General features: G+C 45.6%; 1 pseudogene; it reads right to left on the bottom strand.

Moving 5' to 3' along the window:
* Positions 1-1,198: 1,198 nt before the first annotated feature.
* Positions 1,199-15,660, bottom strand: LOC115830822 (annotated as a pseudogene).
* Positions 15,661-16,393: the final 733 nt, after the last annotated feature.

Genomic DNA, 16,393 nt, shown 5'->3' with positions numbered 1-16,393 from the left:
CCACCATGCCCGGCTGAAAATCCATTTTAAAAGCCCAGTTTTTCACTTCTATTTGCTTCAGTGTTTTTCATCTGTTAAATGGAGTTAATAACAATACCACCCGTTACATCTACCTCTGATGATTGCTTTTAGATATGTGATGAAGGGCTGGACGCAGTGGCTCATGCCTGTAATCCCAACAGTTTGGGAGTCTGAGGTGGGAGGATCACTTGAGCCCAGGAGTTCAAGGCCATCCTGGGCAACATAGACCGCACCTCTACTAAAAATTAAAAAAAAAAATAAATTAGCCCTTCATGGTAGCACATGCTTGTAGTCCCAGCTAGTAGGGAGGTTGAGGCAGGAGGATCACTTGTGTGTTTGTTTTCCCAGCCAGTTGCTGTGGAAGGAGAATGCTTTCTTCATGGCCTCATCTGTCGTTTTGTGTCCCTCTGAAACTAGTTTCCACTGTGTAACAGGCAGGCCTGTAACTATTTAAAACACAGTTCTGTCCTTAAAGGGCCTGGGAGAACCAAATGTACTAGGTGAAACAGTGCATTGTGGGAATCACAAAGCAAATAGTACTCCAGAAAGACAAATATCAAAAGCTTCCCCTTCCATTTTTTTTTTTTTTCCGAGACAGGATCTTGCTCTGTTGCCCAGGCTAGAGTGCAGTGGTGATCATGGCTCACTGCAGCCTTGAGCTCCTGGGCTCAAGCAATTCTCCCACCTCAGCCTCCTGAGTGGCTGGGACTACAAGTGTGCATCACCATGCCTGGCTAATTTTTTGAATTTTTGTATTGATGGGATCTCACTATGTCGCCCAGGCTGGTCTTGAACTCCTGGCCTCAAGTGGTCCTCCCACCTCGACCTCCCAAAGTGCTGGGATTACAGGTGTGAGTCACCTCGCCTGGGCCCCCTTCTCCATATGCCTCCAAAAACATGTCCCTGGAGGGTAGCCTGCTCCCACACTGTCACTGGATGTCATGGGGCCAATAAAATCTCCTGTGATTGTGTATCTTAGACATTTCTGTGTCTTTGATCCTCACCCTGTGACCCTAAGGGAAGAGGGCCTGAGTGTCAGTAACTCTGGGCCTCCCCTAAAGAGAAATGGAGATGGTGGCTCATCTAGGAAGTGGAGGAGCAGGGGGTTCCTGGTTCTCAGGCCACATGTGATCTCTGCCCACCCAGGGCCTGCCCCAGCCTGCAGATACTGCTGTGTGGTGGGAACACCCGCTTCCCTTGTGCACAGCCTTTGAGAGGGGATCATGGCCTCAGCTCCAGGGGTTTCTGGCCAGGGCCAAGTGCTCCTTCTGCAGAGGTCTGCACGCGTCTCACCCCTTTGACTTGTATTTCCGTGGCTTCCCCTCCCCACCTGCCCCCCAGCCCTCCCTGACTGGCCAGCCCCTCAGTAGTCCTCCTCGGCCAGGGAGAGGAGCACAGCCTTGGGTGTGTTCTTGAAAAGGGCTGCCCGGTTCTGCTGCTGCCCCTTCTTCACCCAGTGGCAATAGATTCGGAAAGCGTAGGCATTAATGAGTCTGCACAGAGGCTGGAGGGTATAGGGGTGGGTCTCACATGACGATCTCCTGCGTCACCGGCTTCACCCAGCGGTACTGGTAGTAGATCCACACCGAAGCCAGCGCAGTCAGAGCGATCACCTGCAGGGCCAGGCAGAGAAGCTGGGCTGCAGCACCCCCCTGCCAGGACCTGCCCCTCCAGCACAGGGACGCTCTGGGCTTGTTTGCCACGAAGCCTTGGGTGGCTTCTGCGGGGCCCTCCTAGTGTCCCCCACTTCCCACTTGGCCAGCATCCGCACGGACGGAGCCAGTGGGCTGACATCTGCCGTCTCTGAAGCCATCACAGGGCGGCTGGGAGGGGAGGGGTGGGTAATCTGGAAACCCACGGGATGTAAGGACTCCTGGGAGAGGAGAGGACTTAGAGGTTTGCACTTGGGCAGCTGGCGGCAACTGCCACAGGGCCTAAGTCGGGACGCTTCGTACCTTAAAATTCCCCCAGGGGCTGAAGTGCCACACTTCCTCCACCACGTACTGCTGGAAGAAGGGGGGTGCCAAGGCCTCTTCTGCTGTGCAGCACCTCTGGGGTTGCACCAACAGGAATCGGGAGACCTGTGAGGGGAGGAGAGGGGAACCAAGAACGTCAAGGCAGGTCCCCTCCAGCATGTCACGAGAGGCGAGGCCTCCCCGGGCAGGGGTGCCTGGCATCGCGGCCCTGAGCCCAGGAGCCAGTTGGCCTGGCCTCTCAGCAGGTCCTTCACGGTGTCGAAGTAATCATCCCACTCGGGCGAGCCAAACTGAGAGTTGCCGCTCATGATCACCCTCAGCATCAGCATCTGCTTCCGGTGCCAGAAGGGCGGGGAGCCGGCCAGCGACGTGTACATGATGACACCAGTGCTCTACCTGGATGTGCGAGGGCCCAGGGCCACTTACCCAGCGCCAGGGGCACCGACCCAGCCCTGCCTGCTTCCTCCCTCGCCCAGCCCAGGCGGGTGATCCTCCTCCCCGTGCTCACTCACATGTCCACCTCCTTCCCGTGGCCCGGATGGTCCTCATTCATGGAGCACTGGATGATCTCAGGGGCCAGGTAACTGGGGGGTCCCTCAGACCTCTGCAGGAACAGTCATCATCAGGACAGATCAGCAGGGTGCTCAGAAGAGGAAGTCCAGGCCAGGTGCAGTGGCTCATGTCTATAATCCCAGCACTTTGGGAGGCCGAGGCAGACAGATCACCTGAAGCCAGGAGTTCAAGACCAGACTGGCCAACATGGTAAAACCCCATATCTACTAAAAATACAAAAATTGGCTGGGTATGGTGGCACATGCCTATAGTCCCAGCTACTCAGGAGGCTGAGGCAGGAGAATCGCTTGAACCTGGGAGGCAGAGGTTGCAGTGAGCTGAGATTGCCCCACTGCATTCTAGCCTGGGTGATGTAGCGAGACACAGGAAAGAAAGAAAGGAAAGAAGAAAGAAAGAAAGAAAGAAAGAAGAAAGAAGGAAGAAGAAAGGAAGGAAAGAAAGAAGAAAGAGAAAGAAAGAAGAAAGAAAGAAGAAAGAGAAGAAGAAGGAAGGAAGGAAGGAAGGAAGGAAGGAAGGAAGGAAGGAAGGAAGGAAGGAAGGAGAAAGAAAGAGAGAGAAAAAGGAAAAAAGAAAGAGGAAGTCCAAAGAGACAATGGAGATAGAACAGAAATGGGCTTGGGCTGGGACTCCCCCAACATCCAAATTTAGGGCCCAGGGCAGGGCGGGGTACTGCCCACAGGGCCACCAGCTCACGGCCCATTGCTTCCCTGGTCACTTCTAGCCTTCTTGGCCTGGAACTAGGGTAATGGGAACCTGGGAGAGGACTTACCTGAAGAAATGCCTAGCCCTGCCGGGCGTGGTGGCTCACGCCTGTAATCCCAGCACTTTGAGAGGCTGAGGCAGGCAGATGGCAAGGTCAGGTGTTTGAGACCAGCCTGATCAACATGTTGAAACCTCCGTCTCTTTTTCTTTTCTTTTTTTTTTTTTTTTTTGAGGCGGAATCTCGCTCTTGCCCAGGCTGGAGTGCCGTGGCGCGATCTCGGCTCACTGCAAGCTCCGCCTCCTGGGTTCACGCCATTCTCCTGCCTCAGCCTCCCAAGTAGCTGGGACTACAGGTGCCCACTACCATGCCTGGCTAATTTTTTTTGTATTTTTAGTTACATCATGTTAGCCAGGATGGTCTCAATCTCCTGACCTCGTGATCTGCTCACCTCGGCCTCCCAAAGTGCTGGGATTACAGGCTTGAGCCACCATGCCCAGCCATCTCTACTAAAAATACAAAAATTAGCCGGGCCTGGTGGCACACACCTGTAATCCCAGCTACTCAGGAGACTGAGGCAGGAGAATCGCTTGTACCGGGAGGCAGAGGTTGCAGTGAGCTGAGATTGCGCCACTGCACTCCAGTCTGGGCGACAGAGTAAGACTCCGTCTCAGAATATATATATATATATATATATATATATATTATTTCAAAAAAAAAAAAAGGTAAGAAACTGCACTGCATCTGGCAGAAAGCAGGAGGACCCTGAGAAGGATTAGGCCCTCTCATCCCAACCTTGCCAATTAAGGTTCATCCTCACTTCTGGCTGGCCAAGTCAGCTTCCGACAGGATCAAGCTTACTTCCCATGGGTTAGGCCCACTTCCGCTGGGTCAGGCCTCTTTCTGGAGAATCACCTCATTTCCAAATACAGTATAGTGCTGGCTTCTCATGGATTAGGCTCACCTTTGGCAGATCAGGCCCACTGCTGGCAGATCAGGACCTCCTCCCCGCTTCCCAAGGGTGAGCTAGGCCTCAGGCCGTCCAGGCTTAGGTCTCTGTCACTTCCATGGCTAGTGGGGAGGGGGACGGTAAACTTGTGAGGTTTTGGATGTCTCCCACTGTGGCCAGCGGAAGAGGTAGGGGAAAGATGAAGACTAGTATTCTTGTCCAGATTGCTGGGGTAGGGGGAAAGGACCAGCCCACTGCACCCCGATATTGTCTCCATTTGGCTAATGCCGTTAGAGGAGGCAGTGGTAAGGGTTGTGGCTGGGCTTTTCAGTTCTGGCTGGTATGGCTATTGCTGCCATGCTACTGTACTGTGATTGTACAGTTTATGTGTCTACTAATGAGTATTGTCATGTAGGAACCCTTATTTTGTGTTGAACACTGTTGGAAGAGATTTAGAATTCTCATTTAATCCTCTCATCAGCTTTAAGGGATGCAGGTGTTGTTAAAACCATTCTACAGGTCAAGAAATTAAGATGCAGAAAAGTCAGTTACCTTACCCAAAACCTCCTAACTGGTTACATGGCACAGCTGTTCTGAGCTTTTCTTTAAGCCTCTGTGGTCATACCTTGCAGCTGCTGTCATGAAATGGAGCAATCATGTTTTTTTGTTTTCAGCTGCAGAACTCCTCTCTCAGGAGGGAAACCAATTCCAAACCCAGACTCGTCAGGAGAGAAAACAAAATTTTTTAATATCCGAGAGCACATATAAATGGTAAAGGTACTTAGGAAACCATATTGATAATAAAAAAAATTGCATATTCTGTGACCCAGCCATTCTACTAGTAATACACCCTGAGGAAGTCATCAGAGACATGAGCACATATTTGTTCACAAAGATGCACACTGGAGCATTACTATATAAATGAAAAAGTGAAAACCATCCTCAAGTCCAGTGATAAAGGGCTGATTTAATTATACATGTGGTTTAAATACATATCCCTAGTATAATAATTGCTAAGATATACTGAGTGCTTACCATGTGCCATTCATTGATTTAAGAGCTATACATGTATTAACTCATTTAGCCTATGTGATCGATTATAGCCTGATTGTATAGGAATATTTATGGCTTGAGAAAATGTTTATGCTCTATCATAATAAAAAAAAGTGGATTACAAAACTGTTTTTTAAAATTGTGTACATCCAAAAAGGCAGTAGTTAGAACTAAAACATGAAATTACTGTTTTTATTTTCTTCTTTGCCATTTGAAGAATTTTCCAGATTTTCTACACTAATAATCATTTATTACTTTTTAAAAAAATAATTTAAAAATAAAAACATAGTCAGGATATTAGGCCATGCCTGAGGGCCTGACGCCTGAATGAGTCCAGCTAGTGCTATGGCCACAGGGAGCCAGTGACCCCTGGCACTGATCATGACAGCCCTTGGCAAAGTGAGGAGACCCAACTGGGACCCCTCTCCACCGTGGGCCCCACCCACTGCCCTATTTGCTCAGAAGCTCTGCTGCTGTGAGGACCTGGCACCAGGGTCTGGGTAACCAGAGAGACCTCCAGTCATTCTGGCTAGCACTAAAAACAGTCACAGAGGCTGATGCTTTCAGGACTAAGATCAAAGGTCTTAATCCAGCTTTCAGAAGCATTCACTGTCTGGCACCTCCTGACTCCTTGGCCCCAGTTTTCTACTCTCCACAGCCCTTCATTTCAGAAAGGCCATTTCCTCCTAACTTTCCCCGTACCCATGACGTGTCCTTCTCCACATTTTCCAAACTTTCCCATCCTCTACTCCAAAAATATCTTCTTTATTGTTCCAAGCATATGGATGAGGCTGATAAAACTGGTGAGATTATTGATGGAACTGCTGTAAATGCCAGTGTAATAGCAATAACAATAGCTACCATTTATTGAGCACTCACCTCATGCTGTTTAAATACATTGATCCCATTTAATCTGTATAGTTCATCTGTGGGCAGATACTAGTGTCCATCTTTACAGATAAAAGATCTAAGGATCAAAGATGTGAAGCAAATTTTCCAAGGTCCCCCCCGTCAATAAATGGTGGAAATAGCCGGGCGCAGTGGCTCATGCCTGTAATCCCAGCACTTTGGGAGGCCAAAGTGGGTGGATCACCTGAGGTCAGGAGTTGGGGACCAGCCTGCCCAACATGGCGAAACCCCGTTTCTACTAAAAATACAAAAATTAGCCGGGCGTCGGGGCGGGCACTTGTAATCCCAGCTACTCAGGAGGCTGAGCCAGGAGAATTGCTTGAACCCAGGAGGTGGAGGTTGCAGTGAGCCAAGATCGTGCCACTGCACTCCAGCCTGGGTGACAAGAGCAAAACTCCGTCTCAAAAGAAAAAAAAAAAGTGGATACAAACTTCAAACCCAGGTCTGTCTGGGCAGCTCACAAAGCACTTTCATATTCATGACCTCCCCAGATCTGTGAGGATGGCTGCGCAGGTATGATCAGCCCTCTTTCTAGCTGAGAACTCTTGAGTCTGGTTGCTGGAAAATGGTAGTCAGGGAGGGAGTCTATTATAAGAATTCAGGTCTCTGGAATTCTAAGATTCAGAAGACATTCATTGTGCTCACAGACTTAGCATGGCTGCCTTAATGTGAATTCAGGCCAATCGGGGATTCGGAATTTTATCTACTCTCTTAAGTGCAATTCTGAATTCATCAGCGCCCAGGAAAGGCACTGATGGAAAACGTCCCACTGTGAATGGAATGTCAGATATGTGTATATATGTGTGTGATATATGCAAATATCTAAAACAGTCTCATGAAAAAGCATCTGTGAACAAGCTAGGCAGAAAGAAATTTAAGATTAAATTTAAGGAGGAATATACAGCTTTGCTTCTTTTTCTAAAAATACAAACAAGTAAAACCCACTCAGGCTCCATGAATGGGGAATAGAAGTCTCCCCATTGTAAAGGTGTGACCTTTGACCCCAATTGTAGGGAACTTAAACTACATCCCTGAAGAGTCCTGTGTTCTAGAGTGGATGTGATGATAAGCCAGTGAACAGTGATTATTCATAAGTCTGAATGGCTTGTCTTCCCATGCTGCAGTTCTGGACCGTGGCTGATCTATTTCTTTCTTACAATACACTCATGAGCCATGAGTTCGTTGTGTTGGACTCCCAAGGCAGGCCCAGCCCTGTGGTTCACCTCCTCCCTACATTTCTGTACAAATATATTTGGTTCATTGTTTACTTAGACTTGGCAACTTCCTGTCAACATCCCAGGAGAAGCATAAAGCAGACCAGGAGTGGAATTAGGTTTTTTTTGGTTTTGTTTTTGTTTTTTTATAGACAGAGTCTCACTCTATTGCCCAGGCTAGAGCAACCTCTGCCTCCTGGGTTCAAGTGATTCTCCTGCCTCGGCCTCCCAGGTAGCTGGGATTACAGGAGCGTGCCACCATGCCCAACTAATTTTTGTATTTTTAGTAGAGATGGGGTTTCACTGTATTGGCTAGGTTGGTCTTGAACTCCTGACCTCAAGTGATCCACCCACCTTGGCTTCCCAAAGTGGTAGGATTACAGGTGTGAGCCACATGCCCACCTGGAATGAGTTTTCAGGAAGCCCTCAAGCCAGGCTCTGTCTGGTTTCACTTGTCACCAGGACTGAGGTCTCAGCCCACTCTCAGTGGCCGCAAGCTCAGCCAGGCCCCTGTGTACTGCTCAAGGCTTGACAGGGAGGAAGACTGCCAAGAGCGTGGATCTAACCTGAGGAGCTGCATTGAAACAATTGCCAAAATATGTTCTTTACACACATACACCTGACATTCTTTTCCTAGAGGGTATGGCATTCTTCTTAGAAGATGGCATTGATGAAAGAGTATATGAGTATACTTTTTCTTTTATTTTCTCTTCATACATGGAGTGCACCCATCACCTGAGCAGTGTACACTGTGCCCAAAGTGTACTCTTTTATCCCTCACCCTCTTCTCTCCCTTCCCCCTGAGTCCTAAAGTTCATTATATCATTCTTATGCCTTTACATCCTCATAGCTTAGCTCCCACTTACAGGTGAAAACATACGATATTTGGTTTTCCATTCCTGAGTTACTTCACTTAGAATAACTTGGCCTCTAGCTCCATCAAAGTTGCTGCAAAAGACATTGTTTTGTTCCTTTTTATGGCCAAGTTTTATTCCATGGTGTATATATTCCACATTTTCTTTATCTGCTCATTGGTTGATGGGCACTTAGGTTGGTTCCGTATCTTTGCAATTGTGAATTGTGTTGCTATAAACAGGCATTGGCATGTGTCTTTTTCATATAATGACTTACTTTCCTTTGGATTGATACCCAGTAGTAGGAATTGCTGGATCAAATGGCTTTCCACTTTTAGTTCTTTAAGGAATCTCCATACTGTTTTCCATAGTGGTTGTACTAGTTTACATTCCCACCGGCAGTGTAAAAGTGTTCCCTTTTCGGCCGGGCACAGTGGCTCACACCTGTAATCCCAGCACTTTGGAAGGCCAAGGCCAGAGGATCACTTGAGGTCAGGAGTTCCAGACCAGCCTTGCCAACATGGTGAAACCCACTCTCTACTAAAAATATAAAAAATTAGCCAGGCATGGTGGCACGCACCTGTAATCCCAGCTACTGGGGAGGCTGAGGCAGGAGAATTGCTTGAACCCGGGAGGCAGAGGTTGCAGTGAGCTGAGATCATGCCATTGCACTCCAGCCTGGGCCAGAGGGCAAGACTCTGTCTCAAAAAAAAAAAAAAAAAGTGTTCCCTTTTCACCATTACCGTGTCAACATCTACTGTTTTTTGACTGTTAAATTATAGTGGAGTATGGTGGTATTTCATTGTGGTTTTAGTTTGAATTTCCCTGGTGATTAGTGATGTTGAGCATTTTTTCGTATGTTTGTTGGCTGTCCGTATATCTTCTTTTGAGAATTGTCTATTCATGTTCTTTGCCCACTGGTTGATGGGATTATTTTTTTTTCCTGCTGATTTGTTTGAGTTCCTTGTAGATTCTGGATACTAGTCCTTTGTCAGATGCATAGTTGGCAAATATTTTCTCCCACCCTGTGGGTTGTCTGTTTACTCTGCTGATTATTTCTTTTGTGGTGCAGAAGCTTTTTAGTTTAATTAGGTCCCATTTATTTATTTTTGTTCCGTTTGCTCTTGGGGTCTTAGCCATGATTCTTTTGCCTAAATCAATGTCCAGAAGAGTTTTCCCTATGTTATCTTCTAGAGTTTTTATGGTTTCAGGTCTTGGATTTAAGTCTTTGATCCATCTTGGGCTGACTTTTGTATAAGGTGAAGACGAGGATCCAGTTTCATTCTTAGCTACCCAGTTTTCTCAGCACCATTTATTTAATAGGGTGTTCTTTCCCCAATTTATGTTTTGTGTGGCTTGTTGAAGATCAGTTGACTGTTTGTATTTGGCTTTATTTCTGGGTTCTCTATTCTGTTCCATTGGTCTATGTGCCTATTTTTATACCAATACCATGCTGTTTTGGTAACTATAGCCTTGTAGTACAACTTGAAGTTGGGTAGTGTGATGCCTCCAGATTTGTTCTTTCTGCTTAGTATTGCTTTGGCTATGTGGGTTTTTTTTGGTTCCATATGCATTTTAGGATGTTTCTAGTTCTGTAAAGAATGGTGATGGTATTTTGATGGAATTGCATTGATTCTGTAGATTGCTTTGGGCAGTATGGTCATTTTCACAATCACGAGCACGGAATGTGCTTCCCTTTGTTTGTGTCATCTATGATTTCTTTCAGCAGTGTTTTTTAGTTTTCCTCATAGAGATCTTACATGTCCTTGGAATTGAACCATAGTATTAAATGAAATCTTTAAGTTTGATAGTTAAGGAAATAGTGTTGTGAATTATTTTGAAGTAATGACTCTTTTCCAAAGTAATTAGTACCTAAATTTTTTGTAATAGTTTTATCGAGATATCACATACTTTACAATTCATCAATTTTAAGTGTGCGATTCAATGGTTTTTAGTATATTTACAGAATTGTGTGACCATCACCACAATCAATGTAGTATATTTTTATAATCCCCCAAAGTAACTTTGTATACATTCTTTAGCTATCACTCCTCAATCTCCTCACCCCACCTCCCAGTCCTAGGCAACCACTAATCTTCTTTCCATCTTCATAGATTTGTCTATTCTGGACATTTCCTGTAAATGGAATCATAGAATATGTGGTCTTTTGTGACTGGCTTCTTTCACTTAGCATAATGTTTTTAAGTTTCATCCATGTTGTGGCATGTATTGGTGCTTCATTCCTTTTTATGACAAATAAGACGCCGTTGTGCTGACATATTACATTTTGTTTAGCCATCAGTTGATGGACACTAGGTTCTTTCCACCTTTAGGCTATTATGAATAATGCAGATATAAATATTCACAGGCAAGTTTATGTGTAAACACGTGCTTTCAGTTCTCTTGGGTATACGCCTAGGAATGTGTTAAAATAGTTACTTAGGAGGCTATTAGGCTGAGACAGCTCCGGCACATTGGGTTCCTATGTAAGCAAACCAAAACCCAATTCAATGTAAACAGTAAATGAAACTAAAGCTTAACCAATCAGAAGCCACCAACTAACCTCTAACTAAGGACTTTCCACCGTAACTAATCAAATATTTTCTTTGTCTTGCTTCCACAAACACCTTATAAAAGTTTCCTCTTGCACGCCTTCACTGAACTGCTTGTGGTCGGGTACTGCTGAATTCATGAATCACTGAATGCTCAAATAAACTCATGAAAATTTTGATGTGCCTCAGTTTATTTTTAGTTATTTATTTGTTTAGACACAGTTTCACTCAGTCACCTAAGATGGAGTGCAGTGGCATGATCTCAGCTCATTGCAGCCTCTGCCTCCCAGGCTCAAGCAATCCTCCAACCTGGAACCACAGGTTCATGCCACCATGCCTGGTTACTTTACTTTTTTTTTGTATTTTTGTAGAGACAGGATTTCGCCATGTCACCCATTCTGGTCTCAAACTCCTGAGCTCAAGTAATCCTCCTGCCTTAGCCTCCCAGAGTGCTGGGATTAGAGGCATGAGCCACTGCGCCCCAGCCCTCAGTTTATTTTTAACAAATGGAATTGCTGGGTCAAATGATAACCCTGTGTTTACCTTTTGAAGGAACTGCCAGACTGTTTCCCAAAGTAGATCCACCATTCTACATTCCCATCAGCAACGTATGGAACTTTTGCTTCCTCCACATTCTCACTAACACTTATCTGCTTTTTTGATGAAAGCCATCATAGTGGATGATATGGTTTGGCTGTGTCCCCACCTACATCTCATCTTGAATTCCCATGTGTTGTGGGAGGGACCTGGTGGGAGGTAATTGAATCACGGGGGCAGGTCTTCCCCGTGCTGTTCTCGTGATAGCAAATAAGTCTCACGAAATCTGATGGTATAAGTTTCCCTGCCCAATATCTCTCTTTGCCTGGCACCATCCACCTAAGATGTGATTTGCTTCTCCTTGCCTTCTGCTGTGATTGTGAGGCCTCCCCAGCCATGTGGAACTATAAGTCATTAAACCTCTTTCTTTTGTAAATTGTCCAGTTTCGGATATGTCTTTATCAGCAGCATGAAAATGGACTAATACAGTGGATGTAAAATAGTATCTCATTGTGGTTTTGATTTGCATTTCTTTGATGGTCGTGTTGAACATCTTTTCATGTGGTTGTATATCTGGACAAATGTCTATTGAGATTCTTTGCCCACTTTTTAATTGGGTTATTTGTCTTATTGTTGAGTTGTAAGAGTTCTATATATTCTAGAATACAAGTTCTTTAACAAATACATGATTTGCAGATATTTTCTCCCATTGTGTGTGTTGTCTTTCACTTTCTGGATAACGTCCTCTGTAGCACAGAATTTTTAATTTTGATGAATTTCTATTTATTTTGTTGTTGTTGTTGTTCATGGTTTTGGTGTCTCATCTCACAAGCCATTGTCCAATTTGAGGTAATGAAGATTCACCCTTGTGTTTTCTTCTAAGAGTTTTTTATCTCTTAAATTTAGGTCTTTGATCCATTTTTAGTAAATTAGGAGTCCAAGTTCATTCTTTTGCATGTGGATATCTAGTCCCAGCACCATTTGTTGAAAAGACTCTTCTTTTCTCTGATTGAATTATTTTGGCACTTTTGCTGAACATCAGTTGACTGTAAATGTAAGGATTTCTGGATGCTCGGTTCTATTCTACTGATCTATATGTCTATCTTAATGCCAGTACCACACTGTCTTGATTACTGTATCACTTTGGCTATTCTAGGTGTCTTGAGTTTCTGTGTGAATATTAGAACTAATTTGCCCATTTTTGCAAAGAAGCCAACAGTTGGGGGCAGGGGGTGGTGGTGTGTGCTGACAGTGATTCTGTTAAATCTGTAGATCAGTTTGGGGAATATTGCCATCTTAACAATATTTAGTCTTCTGATCCATGAACATGAGATGTCTGTCCATTTTTTTACATCATCTAACATTTTTCAACAGTGTTTCATAGTTTATAGAGTATAAGTTTTGTACTTCTTTTTATTAATTTCCTAAGTATTTTATTCTTTTTTATTATATTAATAAATGGAATTGTTTTCTTAATTTCATTTTTGGATTGTTCATTGCCAGTGTATAGAAATACAATTGATTTGGCTGGGTGCAGTGGCTAATGCCTGTAATCCCAATACTTTGGGAGGCCGAGGTGGGTGGATCACCTGAGGTCAGGAGTTCAAGACCAGCCTGACCAACATGGTGAAACCCTGTCTCTACTAAAAATACAAAAATTAGCCAGGTGTGGTGGTGGGTGCCTGTAGTCCCAGCTACTCGGGAGGCTGAGACAGGAGAATCACTTGAACCCAGGAGGCAGAGGTTGCAGTGAACTGAGCTCATACCACTGCACTCCAGCCTGGGTGATAGAGTGAGACTCCATCTCAAAAAGAAAAGAGAAAGAAATACAATTGATTTGTACATGAATTGTTATTGTATCCTGCAATTTTGCAGAATTTGGTTATTAGTTCTAATAGTTTTTTCATGGATTCCTTAGGATTTTCTATATATAAGATCATATCATCTGCAAATGTAGTTTTTCTTCATCCTTTACAATCTGGATGTCTTTTATTTCATTTTCTTATACCCTAAATCTTAAAAAATAAATCTTAATGTTCTTTTTTTTTTTTTTTTTTTTTTTTTTTGAGACGGAGTCTCACTCTGTCACCCAGGCTGGAGTGCAGTGGCACGATCTTGGCTCACTGCAAGCTCCACCTCCCAGGCTCACGCCATTCTCCTGCCTCAGCCTCCCAAGTAGCTGGGATTACAGGTGCCCGCCACCATTCCCGGCTAATTTTTTGTATTTTTAGTAGAGATGGGGTTTCACCGTGTTAGCTAGGATGGTCTCAATCTCCTGACCTCATGATCTGCCCACCTCAGCCTCCCAAAGTGTTGGGATTACAGGCGTGAGCCACCTCGCCCAGCCTTAATGTTCATTTTTTGTTTGCTTAAAGCAAAGTTCAGTATCAATTATATCTCAATAAAGCTGTTTTTAAGGAAACATTTTAACTTTCCTTAAAACCATCACATTTGTGTGTGGGGGAAGGTGGGAGGGAAGGTGTTAAGATGTTGGCCCATTTCCTTCTAAGTTTTTTTTCTAGGTATATTTGGACGCTTAGCCATAAATATAATTGGACTCATATTGTATAGACATTTTAGCCTGTTCTCTGGAACTCAATGCACAGTTAAGCCGTTCTCAGGATTAAGAGGCTTTATGAACATTAAAAAAAAAAAATCTTAGCCCTATTGAATGAAGGTGTCCTGGAGCAGGAGGTGGAGGGGCCGAGTGCAACTGCACACAGTGCACCCCTACTCCTGTGAGGTGGGGGGTTATCCCATAGCCTCGGGGACAGCACAGCACCCAAGTTCCTGCGTCTCTCTCATGGGGTAAAAATGAAGGTCACACAGGCCGCTTGGATTTCTTGGGCTCTTTTAAATGTCCAAATGCCCCTAAATGTCTGGTTTTTCTGCTATTCTTTAATCCTTAGATAAGGGTTCAGAGACTGTGCTCCCAGGATGACTTTGGAACCAGGGTGTGTGAGGAGGTGGGAAGGCGTGGCCCCTGCACAAGGCCTGGCTGGGAAACGCCACTATGATCACATCACTCATCACTCACTGCTGACCACCTGACAGTTTTCCAGGACCAAGGCTCCTGCACTATGTGATTCTGGGAACATCTCTGGCTCACGAGGTCTGAAAAGCAAACCAGTCAGCTATGGTTTAGAAAACAGTTTATACTGCCAGAGTTCTTCCCAGCAGGTTCTTATGTGACTTGTGACTTGTTTGTGCTTCTGCTTGGCCCTCATGCTAAATGTTATTTCAGTGGATGTAACATTTGCATTTTCCAATGTCAATAAGAAGGCTTCAAAAGCAGGATTTTCCATAGGGGCAAAATATTACATTGTCTGATTAGATTATAATAGGTTTAACCAGTTCCTCCAAAAAGAGATTGGAATCTTTTTTTTTTTTTTTTTTTTTTTGAGACGGAGTCTCGCTTTGTCGCCCAGGCTGGAGTGCAGTGGCGCAATCTCGGCTCATTGCAAGCTCCGCCTCCCGGGTTCATGCCATTCTCCTGCCTCAGCCTCTCCGAGTAGCTGGGACTACAGGCGCCCGCCACCACGCCCGGCTAATTTTTTTGTATTTTTAGTAGAGACGGGGTTTCACCGTGGTCCCGATCTCCTGACCTCATGATCCACCCGCCTCGGCCTCCCAAAGTGCTGGGATTACAAGCGTGAGCCACCGCGCCCGGCCGATTGGAATCTTTTTGAGGGCCGCAAGCACTGAGTTCTTAATGTACTTCCTTGAATGAGGCTGTGCGTCACCAGCAATGGTGGCCAGCACTAAAGCTATCCCCCATCTTTCCAACAAGGACAATTCACAGACAAGCCCCATCACTTAAAGACATGGCTGGGGCTGCCCAGGGTGAGGTCTGGCCCTCAATTCTGGTTCTTCTGTAAAATTCACAAAGCCTGATGGTGTTTGGCCACAGAAAAAGAGAGAGTTTTCCCAGTGGAACATGTTAGGGTTGAACACTTTAAAGAGAACAAGTTACTTCTAATATCAATTCTGAAGGAAAGCAGTAAGGAAATTCCTGTCAGACCTAGGCTGCTTGTATTTACAGGAACCTACACAATTGCCAGGCTACCCACACAAATCCGTCCAGGTGCCAGGGTGTGAGTCAACACTGGTAACTCAACACGGACATAAGGGCAGACACAGGCCTGGAAATCCCTCCATGTGCCTAACAAATTCCCTGCAGCCTCATGGCATCGCTTGTAGGTTTCATGGCATCTGGACAGACCCTCTGGGGCTTCTGCCCACCATTTTTGCCTGGCTCTCACCTCTGTGGGCCGCCTCTGCAGAGAACTGTGCTTGTCATCCTCACAGCCTCGGGACACCATCATCACTGACAGGGCATGTGGCCCCTCTTCTGGCTTTTTTTTTTTTTTTTTTTTGCTTATGGATTCCCTTTTGCTCTCATACCCATTTCCTCACCAGTATGTTTGAGAGGTATCCCTGGATGTGCACGTCCTCATGGCTGCCTGGTTTCACTGTGTGTTTATTTGCATTTTACTCGGCTTTAGCCCTGGCTCGTTCTACTTCTTGCTTGCTGCTGCTGCTGCTGTGTGTGTCTGTGTGTGTGTGTGTGTGTAGTTTGTCACTCCTCAGAGTGCCCATTTGATGTCAAGAACATCAAAACCACAATATAAAAATCACTTGAGCAGTTTTGTCTGGTGCTGACTTGCTGAGATCCCAAGACCGAGGCCAGTGTTATCCATGTTTTCCCCAAGGGGCCAGTTCTTTGGTTTATTTTGAACTGGTTCCTTCTACCCACTAAGACTGACATATATTTAAAATCAGGCATGTGAGGACTCCTCCTATGGATTCCACAAGAACCTTGGGTGGGGGCTGGGGTTACATGGCCCTGAAAAGGTCCTCCAGGGGTCCAGATCTGGGGTCCCCGGTCAGGGCCGCTCCCCACATCTGGCAGGAAACTTGCACACCACCTGGGCAGCGCTGCAGCCTCACCCACAGAACACACTCCTGGGCACCCCCTCTGCATCTGGCAGGGTAGTGCCAAGGAGGAGGGCTCCAGGCCAACCCCACCCTCCCCACTGGGTCTGCCCAGGCCCT

The sequence above is a fragment of the Nomascus leucogenys genome, chromosome 17 (genome assembly GCF_006542625.1).
Source record: "Nomascus leucogenys isolate Asia chromosome 17, Asia_NLE_v1, whole genome shotgun sequence".
Classification (NCBI taxonomy): Eukaryota; Metazoa; Chordata; class Mammalia; order Primates; family Hylobatidae; genus Nomascus; species Nomascus leucogenys.
This window is presented reverse-complemented; position numbering and strand designations above follow the sequence as displayed.